The sequence below is a fragment of the Pituophis catenifer genome, unplaced genomic scaffold (assembly GCF_029215685.1).
Source record: "Pituophis catenifer annectens isolate HBS135680 unplaced genomic scaffold, rPitCat1.0.hap2 SCAF_2, whole genome shotgun sequence".
Classification (NCBI taxonomy): Eukaryota; Metazoa; Chordata; class Lepidosauria; order Squamata; family Colubridae; genus Pituophis; species Pituophis catenifer.
Window position 1 is genome coordinate 71973857 of NW_027256882.1, and position 12947 is coordinate 71986803.

Genomic DNA, 12947 nt, shown 5'->3' on the forward strand with positions numbered 1-12947 from the left:
CATAACATAATGTATGAAGTCAAGGCTGCAACCACGCAGAATTAAAAGAATGATTTGCTTTCTTGCACAAGGATATGCATGTGCCCTAGCAAGGATTTTTTTTTATTATTATTATTATTTTTAACATTTTATATTTTAAATTACTAACATTACAAACAACATATACAATATTTCACCCTGTGATATACATAAGAAAGGAAGATTTGGTTCTTCGGATATATCCTCATGATCGCCAAAATCCACGTTCTCGGGGTACAGGTACCGAAGCATCCAATTTTCCCAGCACATAGTCCACAAATGGTTTCCAAATTTTCCAGAAAATGTCTTCTTTATAGTCACCATTTCTAATTTTAATATCACATGTCATTTTATCATTTAAAGCTAATTTCCACATTTCACAATACCATTCTTCTATTCTAAAATTCACATCTAATTTCCAATATCTGGCTATTATAATTCTACCCATTATAATCATAATTCTAATCAATTCTTTCTCATATTTTGTTGGTTCTATTTCCTTAATTATCAACAGTAATATAGTTTCTGGTCTCAATATTATTGCTTTCCCCATCATTTCAAATATCATTTCCTCCAATTGTTGCCAAAACTTTTTAACTTTATCACATTTGTACCACATATGTTCATAAGTCCCTAATTCCATATCACATCTCCAACATTGTTTACTAATTTTTTTATCCATCAATGACAATCTTAATGGAGTCAAATACCATTTCCAAACAACCTTATAATTATGCTCTTTAATCCTTACAGATAAAGTCTTCATAATTCTACTCTTCCAATTCACGTTCCAATCTAAATCTGATATTTTAATTTTAAGTTCTTTTTCCCAATTCATCTTCATCACCCTTTGTGGTTTTCCATCAAAATTTATAATCTTATATATCTTACTAACGAGTCCCTTTAGCCCAATTTCATCTTTCATAATTTGGAATACTAAATATTCAAATTCAGTTTTACTTCTACTTATCGAACAATTGTCCCTTACCTTCTTAGTCCATTTTTCTATCTGTATTTTTTCAAACCAGCCTAAACCCAATTTTTCAATGATTTCTTTTTTCCTCCTTTCATTTTCTAAAGTTTTTAACCAATCTATTATAGTTTGTATATTTTCATCTTCCATTACCCTATCACGACTTATATTAGTTTTAATCGGCCAATTTTCAATTGTCTTCCCTAAGAAAATTATATCTGGAATTAAAATTTTAACAAATTTGTTCCAAATTTTACTCAGTCCCTTTAACCAATAGCTATTAATTACACATTTTGATTTTGCTTTATCTAAAAACCATGTTGAGCCAAATCTCTTGATGTCCTTTAATTCTAAATCTCTCCAATGACTATCTTCACCTTTAAATATTTTTACCACAGTCCGAATAGCATAAGCCCAATAATAATTGAGTAGTTTGGGGATTCCTAATCCACCTTCCTTTTGATTTTGATACCACATTTTCTTCACTAATCTAGGTCTTTTCCCACCATTACAAAATTTATCCAATTTCTTCTGATATCCTTCAATATCTTTCTCTGTCAAGTTTAATGGTAACATCTCAAATAAAAAATTAAACTTTGGCAACAACATCATCTTACACATTGCAATTCTACCAAACCAAGACAACTTTATCATTTTATATTTATCTATCTTTTTCTCAATTTCATTCATCACCACATCATAATTTAATTTTTTCATTTCTTTAACTTTGAGTGAAAGTGTTATGCCCAAATATTTCAATGTTTTTTTAATCCTTATCCCAAGTTGTTCTTGCATATTCTCCCACTCCTTACCATAATTATTCATTAATAATTCAGATTTTGACCAATTTATTTTCAAACCTGTCATTTCCTCAAATTCTTCTAAATGCTTATGTATCCTTTTCAAATCTTTCTCTATATCTTTCAAAATAATCAAAGTATCATCCGCATACAGATTTATCTTATATCCCTTATACCCTTCCAATTCTTCATCTTTTTCTATCATTTTAGTCAAAATTTCCATAACTAATGAAAATAATGTTGGAGACAGGGGACATCCTTGTCTTGTACCCGCTTCCAATCTTATCTCTTCTGTCAGCCTTCCATTCACCTTCACTCTTGCACTACTTTTTTGATACAGTTTTGAAATAACATGTATAAACTTATTACCAAAACCTAGTACCTCAACAATTGTTTTAATAGTTTCCCATTGTACAGAGTCAAAAGCTTTGAAAATATCTAATGATATTATACCTATTTTATCAGCATTATTTTCAGCAACATCTATAATATTTAATACTCTTCTGACAATATCACTCATGTATCTACCCTTCACAAAACCTACTTGGTTATAACTTATATATCTATCTATAAATCTACTTAATCTATTATTTATAATGGCAGTAAATATCTTTGCATCTTGATTAATTAAAGAGATGGGCCGATAGGACTCAATCCTTTCTAAGTCTTTATCTGGTTTAGGGATTATAGATATCACCGTTCTGTTCCATGACAACGGAACTTCTCCACCATGTAAAATTCCGTTAAATAGTTTTTGCAATTTTGGTATTATTATTTCCTTAAATTCTTTATAAAACTCAGCAGGTAATCCATCTTCACCTGGAGTTTTCCCTAATTTTATTTTTTGTATTACTCCATTAATCTCGTCTTGTGTTATATCTTCTTCCATTAAATCTTTATATGTTTGGTCAATTTTCACAACATGTAATATTTTCAATTCAGCTTTTAGTCCAACAATAAGTGTTTCTGGAAGATGATTATGAAACACCTAGTGGTTATTATCTATACAATAATTAGCAACAAGAATGTATCTTTTTAGTGGCATCTGTAACAGACCACAATGATGTTCCAATCTTGACATGTGCATCATGATGTCATCACACAATTCACAGACTGAAATGTGTCATGATGCCTGATGAAACTCATGATACATGTCTTATCATTTGTCACTTCAGACATCCAGTGGTTTTTATTTTACTTTTTTTAACTTTTATTTTGTACTTAATTTTTGTATCTCAAATGCTTGCCTATGCTAGTATATGTCGGAGGACTAATAAAACAGCAGAGGAGAAAACATGGCACATGAGATGTTGCTTCAGATTTCATCAGCCTTGACTTTGATCATGCTAGCTAGAGCTAATTTGTGGGGCCCTAGAGAATATGGGTGTCCAGCTCAAGCACTGGAACAAGATGGGACAGTGGAAATAAGGGAGACATTTTCATTAAACATATGGAAGCAATTCCAAAGTTTGTTAAAGAATTTTAACTTTTTTAACTTTTCCAAATTAACCACCAGACAAAAGACAAACAAGAAAATGCCATCAGGATTCTTCAGCTGGATTGCTTGGTCTCTAGCCTGGCTTGAGAGAAAAGAAATATGTGCAAAGGGGAAAACTTATTTACTCTCTTTCCTAATATAGGAAAAGCAGCAGTAAAACAAACAACCCAGAAGCTTGATTATACAACTTGCGCAAAACCAATTTTTCTCAGGAAATAATAAAACTATGGAATATGTAACAAAATATAGTAAAGCTAAAGACACATTCTAGAGAATAGTAGCATCATTATTGAGGTCAATGTTCGGATTTACATGTTGCATTAAGAGATACCATAAGTTGCTTAGCTATAATTAATTTTATAAATAATGATGGTTTGCATTTACAACACAGCCAGAATCATGGTTTCTAAACTAAAGTGTTGTCTGGAATCACAAGTATGAAGCTCATAGGATTTCATTAACTACTATGAAGACAAAACAACGAAAGTATACTGTGATGCTGTTTGACGTTGCCTGTTTAATTATAGTCAGTAACATCCTACAACTGAATTCCCTTCAATTTGATATCCAGAATGGTGGATCATAATCATATTGTTCTCTGCTAAACATATAAGTAATACTTTTGTACTCTGCCAGGAAGTATAAATTAAATAACATATGAATATTATGCAAAGAACAGGTTGTATGTTTAGAAACAATGTGTTTAACAATTAAATTTCCATATGAGTAAAACAATTTTGATGCAAGAAACACACTTTAATTGTATATAGATTATGCTATTTATTTTAAACAAGGCATTTTTTCCTATGGAAAAGGAGAAATTCTATTAATATAATGTTTAAAAGCCCTGTTTACATTTTAAATTAATGAATACTGATTACATTTTGTGCCCTTAAAATATATATAATAGGGAATATACTTTTATTGCACATTTGTTCACAAAATTCTAGGAATTCTAACCACATGCTGCAAAATTTGGTATTAAGAACTAAGTCATTAGACATTGTCTAATTGCCAAATCAAGATTTTTAATTTAAATTTTCATGTATACAAGATATATAAGCCTCACTTTTCCATCCCACAACTGTAGTTCCTCAGAACTACTATGTATGCAGTATATATAAATATAATTTTGTGTATCAGAATAGGTTGTTAAGTAACAGTGGTGAAATCCTCCAAAGTCTGCTACCGGTTCACTGCGCGCGTATGTGCAGTGCACACCAAACACATGCTTTGCACGTATGCACACCGCAGACGCTACTGTGCAGTGCTGAAAAAGAAGGCTTAAGAAGCCTTTTCTAAGGTAAATAGAGGGGGGGAACAGCTGTGCCGCACAATTTGAATTTGCTATAAAGCAGGATTTCCTTCTTTCTACCGAATATAAATCACGTGGCACAGCTGATCGTTGGAAATACCGGTTCATCCGAACCGGTAGCATTTTTTTTACTGCAGGTTTGACTGAACTGGTAGCTTTTATTACTACCAGTTTGCACAACCTGGTCCGAATCAATTGCATTTCATCCCTGCTAAGTAAGCAAAAGCACAGTGGAAGTTATCTCTGGTTTCACCAGCATAATGTGATTGCTAGAACAGTTTTATTTTTAAATCAGAATGCTTACGTTACTATTTACCAACCATTTCATCATTCCTGATCAATCTTGGCAACCTTTAGCCAAAATAATATTCATTTGCAATTTTAGCCAAAATATTCTTCATTTGTACATGGGCTAATTCCTTTACCTTGTCCTTGCTATTCAAAAATTAAAAATTATTTTTGACTAGGAGAAGTTTTAGGATGGGATGAATTAAACTGTCAGTTAAATGGGATTCAGATATATTTTTCTCATAAGAACAGAACAATTTGGAATGTTTTTTCATCAGCAGCTAGTATTACCAAACTCTAAGATGTCTGTAATTTCCTTTTCTCCGCTAAAGTATGCTTAAAGAACACAAATAGCATATCTGTATCTCTTCTGTTGTAAGGATGAGTCTTAACTGCTTGCATAAATATAGTGGCTAGTTTCATACATGATATATAATTTGATTTGTTTGGTTTGGGCTTGATGCAATATGTGTACCCAGTTTTTGGGTTTATAAACTACAATTTATTTCTTTGCAGGATGTCTGAACCCAGCCAGGTGTGGATTATTCAAAGCATGGTAAAATAAACCATGACAGTATCATATGTAAACCTAGTCAATAACTTTGAAGATAGAAACAAATATAAAGATAAATTCTTATTAGAATTTCCAGCAAATGTTGCTTTCTAAGCATCTTATACTTTGATCCTAGAAGCCACATCCAACTCTCTTAGCAGATTCATCAGTCTCTTGTTTAATGAAGTTGTTTTGTTTACTTGGTATAAGCTTCTCAAATGCTTTCCTTTATTAATCATTTTTATAAGATGAAAATCATTTCAATTGGAGATGATGAGAGGGCTGCACTCATTACAGAACTGAAAGTAAGTTCATTAACCTATAGCAATAGCACTTAGACTTATATACCGATTCACAGTGTTTACAGCCCTCTCTAAGCAGTTTACAGAGTCAGCATTTTTTTTTTTTTAATTTGATTTATATGCTGCCCTTCTCCGGAGACTCAGGGCAGCTTACAATGCGTTAAGTAATAGCCTTCATACTTTTGTATATTTATACAAAGTCAGCTTATTGCCCCCACAAACTGGGTCCTCATTTTACCTACCTTAGAAAAGATGGAAGGCTGAGTCAACCTTGAGCCTGGTGAGATTCGATCTGCCAAACTGCTGGCAGCCAGTGATCAGCAGAAGTAGCCTGCAGTAGTGCACTCTTAACCACTGCGCCACCGCGGCTCCTGCAGGAATAATGATTTTTAAACTGGGATCCTCTGAAGCATGATCCCAAATCTTGCAAAAAAAAAAAAAGTTAATCTGGGCAGCATAGGGTCCTTGCAAGAGGTAGCTAAATTTAAGCAAGAAATCCAAACAAGATACTTTAAATGTTTACAAGTGCAAAATTCTTTGGAGTTTGAGATGGTTGGTATTTTGGAGAGTCTTTCAAATACATCAGAGATCAATATGAGCAGCACTATTCAGTTGGTTACCAGTCACAAACTTCTTGCTATAATCAGCATCTCTGTCTGTCTTTAGACATCAATCTATGTTTTGAAAGAGGGACTCAAGAGCTTAGATTTCACAGACATGTTACCTTCACTGCTTGTGTAATGTAGCTGGAAAGAATTCAGGATAAAAGTTTATTTAGCATCAAATTAAAGGCACCATCGAACTTGCTTTCTAGGTTGTACTGTAGCAATTGGGAAATAAATCACTCTGCTTTTCACCATAATAGAGAAAGAGGAAATAGAAATGTATATATTTTTGTATTTAGAAGTTTTTGTGATTAGAAGTTTTTAGTTTTGTATTTAGAAGTTTCCATCAAATCCCTTAAATAATTTTCTATATATTTATATATTTTAAACAAAACTTTAATAACTGTTTTAAATCAACACACCGTTATTATATATTTATTATTGCTGTAATTTTACAAGAAAATGATTTTAAAAAGCACAAACTTTTACCAATCCATCTAGGACTAAATAAGGTCAATAATATCTTGCAATTTCTTTCTGCAGTGCTTAATTTATCTAGCTTCTACTACTGGGCATACTTTTAGGAACAATGTAAGTGGTTCACTCACTGGACAGCTTTTGCAATCTTTCTAAGTCTATTTTGTCCATTCTTTGTCAAAATAAAATTAAATCAAACCATTTTATCCTGTCCCTTCCTGATTTTCTACAAGATCAGCAATCTTTTCCAAGGTTCCTCAAGCAGGAACCATAAGTCCAAGAAGATTTCCAAATTATGAACCTATTGTGAACTCTACCACCTAAATACAGCATTTAAATTGAACTTTAAAATGTCAGACACCAACGAACAAGAGCTTAGTCTTCCAGAAATTTATTTTGAACTTGTTTTAACACATCATAGCCTTTATAACCTTCATGCACTTGGCCATCATTTCAATAGCATTAAAATGCTATTGTATTCTTGCACCTTGGGTTGTGTTGGCAGCAGATAAGTGAATATAACTAATGTATAGATGATATCTCACCTGAAACTAATGAACGTCCTTTCCTAGAGTTTTCAAGTATATGTTGCACCTGCAGAAAGACTACCTTCCATGGGTAGAGATAAGTCACTCACAAGCCCCCCTTTCCTCATTCTTATTTATAGAAAACTTAAGAAGATAAAAATGGGGCAAGTATGTATACCATTTAATATATTTTTAACATTTTAGTTGAGCTTTCCAAAGCTGATGTTTCCTAGAACTTTTGATAATGCAGCTGGAGGATTTTCAACTTGCAGGACTATTAGCTAGTAATTTTGAAAATTGTAGTTCTAACACATATGGAAGCACCAAACTAAGGAAGGCTGCTTTAGACACCTCTAGTGTCCATACTAATAGACTGAAGTAAAATTTTAACATATTCTAACATATATTAATCTCAATTCTCCAATATATGGCCTTCATATCAGCAGATCTGAGAACGTATCACCAAAACACCACATGTATAGCAATGCAAAATAATTTCTGGGATATAGAACTACAGAGTGAGGAAGCCTTAACTGCTGAACATGAATAGAATGCCAGCATTCAGGAAGCAGGGATAGAATGAATATCTTGGAAGAGGATTTAGTTGATTGGATAGATACATCTCTGAATAGAAATACATGATTTGCAGTTCCCACTTTCTATATTTAAACAGTATCATGAAATGTTCAACCAAAGAGGGATCCTTGGCTTTAATTCTATATGACAACCTTCCTGAAGATAATTCCTTCCAGATGTGCTCAAAGGGGCCAATGATATTTGGGATGCAAAACTCTAGGAGATAGATTGAGAAAACTATTTTTCCTTCCATTTACTTCTCATCCAGAGTTTTGCAGCTCAAATATTATTATCCTACTGAACTACAGTTTCTTTTGTTTCCAGCAGCAAGCAATCCACACATCTGGGGAAGCCTATTTTGGAAAAGCTGATCAGGTGGTTGAGAGTATAATTTGTGAGCCAGAAAGAAATCAGATTAAATCTGAACTGCCAAAGTTCAGCAGAGGGTTTTGGCAAACATATTTTCTTACTTTCATTTCTCCAGAGCATAATGAAATTGACCAGCAGAGATTTACAATAGTATGGAAATAATGTACTGTATATGAAACACTTGGAATAATCAATGTCTTCAATAAAACAATCTTTTTCTGATGTTAGGTACATAAAGCTTTTTATCAAGCTGTGCTTTGTTTTAATCATAGTTTGTAAATGCACAACTACAGAGCTCAGACCAAATGCTAAGTAAAATGAAATAAGCCACATAGTGTACACAGCATGATGTATGATTCCAGGCTTTATTCTTCATTACACATTTAAGCTAAAGGATCTGATGATTCAGAATCTAGGTTTTGAAGTATTTCTCCCACAATTTTTGACCACTAGTCACAAAGCTGATTTCATGAAATGATTTCATGAAAGCTGTATCCCAAAACGTTTGGAGGGCAACCAGTTGGAAGGAAGTGATGAAGACAATAGACATGCTATTTTGTCTGTATGCCCCAATCTCAGTTTTGGCTTCTCAGTATGTTGAGTCAGCATTGGCAGGCATTTACTGAATGATTTTGTCTTCTGCCAAAGTCACCATGAACAACAGCATATGTGTGTGAGAGAGAGACAGAGAGGGAGGGAGGGAGGGAGGGAGGGAGGGAGGGGGGGGAGAGAGAGAGAGAGAGAGAGAGAGAGAGAGAGAGAGAATAAACCAAGAGGGGAAACTTGTTTCCAAAGTGGGCTTGCTGCTATTAGAGTTTACTTGAATATCTAGTAACATGCTTCATGGCAAAGATTATGGCTGTTCTAAGAAAGAAAACATGCCCAGGAAACATCTTTTTAAATTATATTTTTCATATCTCACACTAAGCACATAATAACTTTTTTAATAGGAATACCTTATTACCAATTTTTCACCAAAAGGAATTTAAAATGCTCTTATTTACTATTCTCATACTGCAGTCTTCTTTCTTTTCCAAGAAACTTAGTAGTCAATTAGCTATAAGTTGGACTGTCTTGTTTTATTTTTATTTATATATTGTTATGTTTTATTTTTATTTATATATTCCCCATGAAAATGTCAGATCAGATGACCAGAACATTTAATTCTGAATATTGGATAGTCACAAGATCACAATGAAGCAAACTTAGTCTTTAGTGCTGCATCTTCCTTCCCAAATTGATAGTTGCAACAGAAATACATTCATTTCAGTCTAATGAAGAAGAAAGGTTCTTAGAAGAGAGTTCTTATACTACAGTGAAAAGGAGAAGAAAGAACATGTTTATTGTTGCTAATCCTCTGCTTTGGTTTTCCTTCAGCAGCATGTTCCATTTTGCCAAACAAGATTTGGCAAAAAAGTTATGTGTACAAATTTAAATAATTCTGCTGGCATTTCATCAACCCTTGCAGCTTTGTTGCTGACAATATTTTCTAGGTCCTATTCCACTTTCCAAAATGTCTGGCTCTCTCCAGTGATCAAAACTTTGTCTGCATCATTGATTTGGAGATATTTTTCGTATAGTTCTTCTGTGCTACCTTTTCATTATATTTATTTCTCCAGTAAATCCTTGTGTATTTTGTCTCTTATCAATAACAGCATCTTTTATTACAACCATTGCTCAATCAGTAAATATGATAAAATCCATGCCAACATAAGACTAAATAAAATTACCTTCACAAATAATGTAACAAAAATTGCACTTTTAGCTTAATATAAAAAAATCTTTGCCATCATTTTAGTCATATAAAATATTTTATGGAAACTAGTGCTTGTGAATCTATAATTTTTTTCCTTCTATGTCATAGAGCAGTGATGGCGAACCTTTGTGGGACCGAGTGCCCAAACCGGAACGTGTGCATGTGCGTGCATGTGCGCATGCTGGAGAACCAGAAACCCAAAGACTAGCTGGCTGGCGTGCGCATGCCTGTTTTTCAGGCCATTTTCTGGACTGTTTTCCAAGCCATTTTGCGGCTATTTTCAGGCTGTTTTGGGGGCCATTTTCCAGGCCATTTTCAGGCCGTTTTCTGGCACTCTGGCACCCGCGAAGACCAGCTGGCCGGCACACATGTGCGCATTGGAAACCAGAAGAGCAGCTGCACGTGCCCACAGAGAGAGCTCTGCGTACCACGTGTGCCAGAGGTTCGCCATCACAGTCATAGAGGGTGCAGTTTATCATGGTTTTCAAGGCACCAGAATTGCAGAGGAAAATATCACTGGATGCTTTGAGAATTTCTTTGTTTGTATTTTATCAGGCTTTACATTAAAAGTTTCCATTGCTTTAATTTTTCAAAATAAAACTCTCATCCTTCCCATTTGGTTGTTATCCACAATTTCCCTGCATTGCTTATTTATACACAACTCCTGGTTTGTTCTCTGGAATTCAGAGTTTAGTTGGGCAAATGTTACTCTGCTGCCTTTTGTATCCTATCTTTCTGTAAATATTTTGACCCCATTTTAACTCATTTTGCCTTCTTTTGCATTTGGGGATACTTTTGTTTCATCTTTAATAATGTTATGGACTTCCATTCAGACTTCTTGAGGCACTCTATTGAGCAAATCTCACTCATTGATTTATACTTTATCTTCACAGCACAATCATACATAGTGCTGTGCAGGTTGTATCTTGCTAGTCTTAACAATTTTGTCGTCTTTCATTTAAACTGTAATTCTGCAAAATCTGAGCTACAATGAACATCAGGTCAATAGAAATCCTCTGTTTTGGCATGCAAATTATCCAGTCAATTTGAGTTCCGTCTTCAGCAATGTCCATATGTAAAGTTGTCTTTTAAGTTGTTGAAAGCTGGTATTTATTATAAGCATTGGTTTTTCTTGGTAGAACTCTGTGTCCTCTTTGTTTTGTATACCAAGGCCAAATCTTTGCATTATTCCAGATGCATTATATTCCCCTACAATTAATAAGATGCCTTTTTTGATGTTGTGTCAACAAAGTATTGCGAATCACCATAAAACTATTCAACTTCTGCTTCGTGTGCAACTTTGGGATAGACATGAAACACAATAAGCCAGTTGGCTTGCTGTGAATTTCATTTAACATAATTAGGAGGGGTTTGCATGCGACCTTTAACTTTGTTGTCTTTTTAATTGATGAGGATAGCTACTCCATTTCAAACTTCAAAGTTTTGAACTTTTCTTTTGTCTTTAGATACCTCAGCAGCTAAACAACTTTTCGGGTTTAATCCAGCTATATTGGAAGTACTTGTGGGCTAATTGTATTTGCTTTTTTGGCCTTTCCCCAGTACACACTGAATACCTTCTAACTTGAGGGGGGTTCATTGTCTAGTACAGGTAGTCTTTACTTACAGCAGTTCATTTAGTGACTGCTTGAAGTTACATAACACTGAAAAAAGTGATTTATGACTGTTTTTCACACTTATGACTGTTGCGGCATCCATTTTCAGACACTTGGCAACAGACTGATGTTTATGATGGCCAGGATCATGTGATCTCCTTTTGCAAACTTCTGACAAGCAAAGTCAATGGGGAAGTTAGATTCACTTAACAACTGTGTTACTAATTTAGCAACTGGAGTGATTCACTTAACAACTGTGGCAGGAAAGATCATAAAATGGGGCAAAACTCACACAATAGCTGTCTTGCTTAGCAACAGAAATTTTAGGGTCGGGGTGAAATCCAGCAGGTTCTGACAGGTTCTGGAGAACTGGTAGCAGAAATTTTGAGCAGTTTGGAGAACTGGTAGTGGAAATTTTGAGTAGTTCAGAGAACCAGCAAATACCACCTCTGGCTGCCCCCAGAGAGGGGTGGGAATGTAGATTTTGCAATATCCTTCCCCCAGGAGTGGGAAGGGAATGGGGATTTTGCAGTATCCTTCCCCTGGAGTGGGGTGGGAATGGAGATTTTGCAGTAACCTCCCCTGCCACGCCCACCAAGCCATGCCCATAGAATCCATAGTAAAAAAAATTGGATTTCACCACTGGTCATTAGTGATCATAAATCAAGAACTGCCTGTATTATGTTACCATTTTCTCAATTGGTTTCCTTACAAAAATCATTGGCATGAGTTGCCATTCTTCCTCCAATGGATTGTATTTAGCCTGATTCCTCTGTCAGTCATGGGTGATGCTTCTGGGAATATGCTTACTACCGGTATAGCTCATAGCAAGACTCTATGGGGTCACTCTAGTTTACACAGAAGAAATTATCAAAATATTCTCCCACTGTCCTTGGATTCACGATTTCATTTCCATGGGAAAGTAGAGTAATTGGCCTTGAATATCTTAGCGTGTATAAATTCATTCATTAGAGATATTTTATTTCTCCCAAATCCCCCCACCTTTTTTTCCAATAACAAGTTGCTATGGTAACTGTCATTCAGAAAGACAAGGCTTTTGAATATACATTTGCCATCATATTGGCTGCACAATTCAAGCTTTGGAACTATTTAATATGTGCTTGCAGCTATGGCAACTACACAGCCATTCAGAAATGCAGCCATTTACATTTTTACACTCAATATCAACCACCCCTATTTTGGGAGAACTTCTTTTTCAAGCCATTAGACAAATTTACTGATGATTGCAATCCATAGTATAAGCTACAGTAAAACTA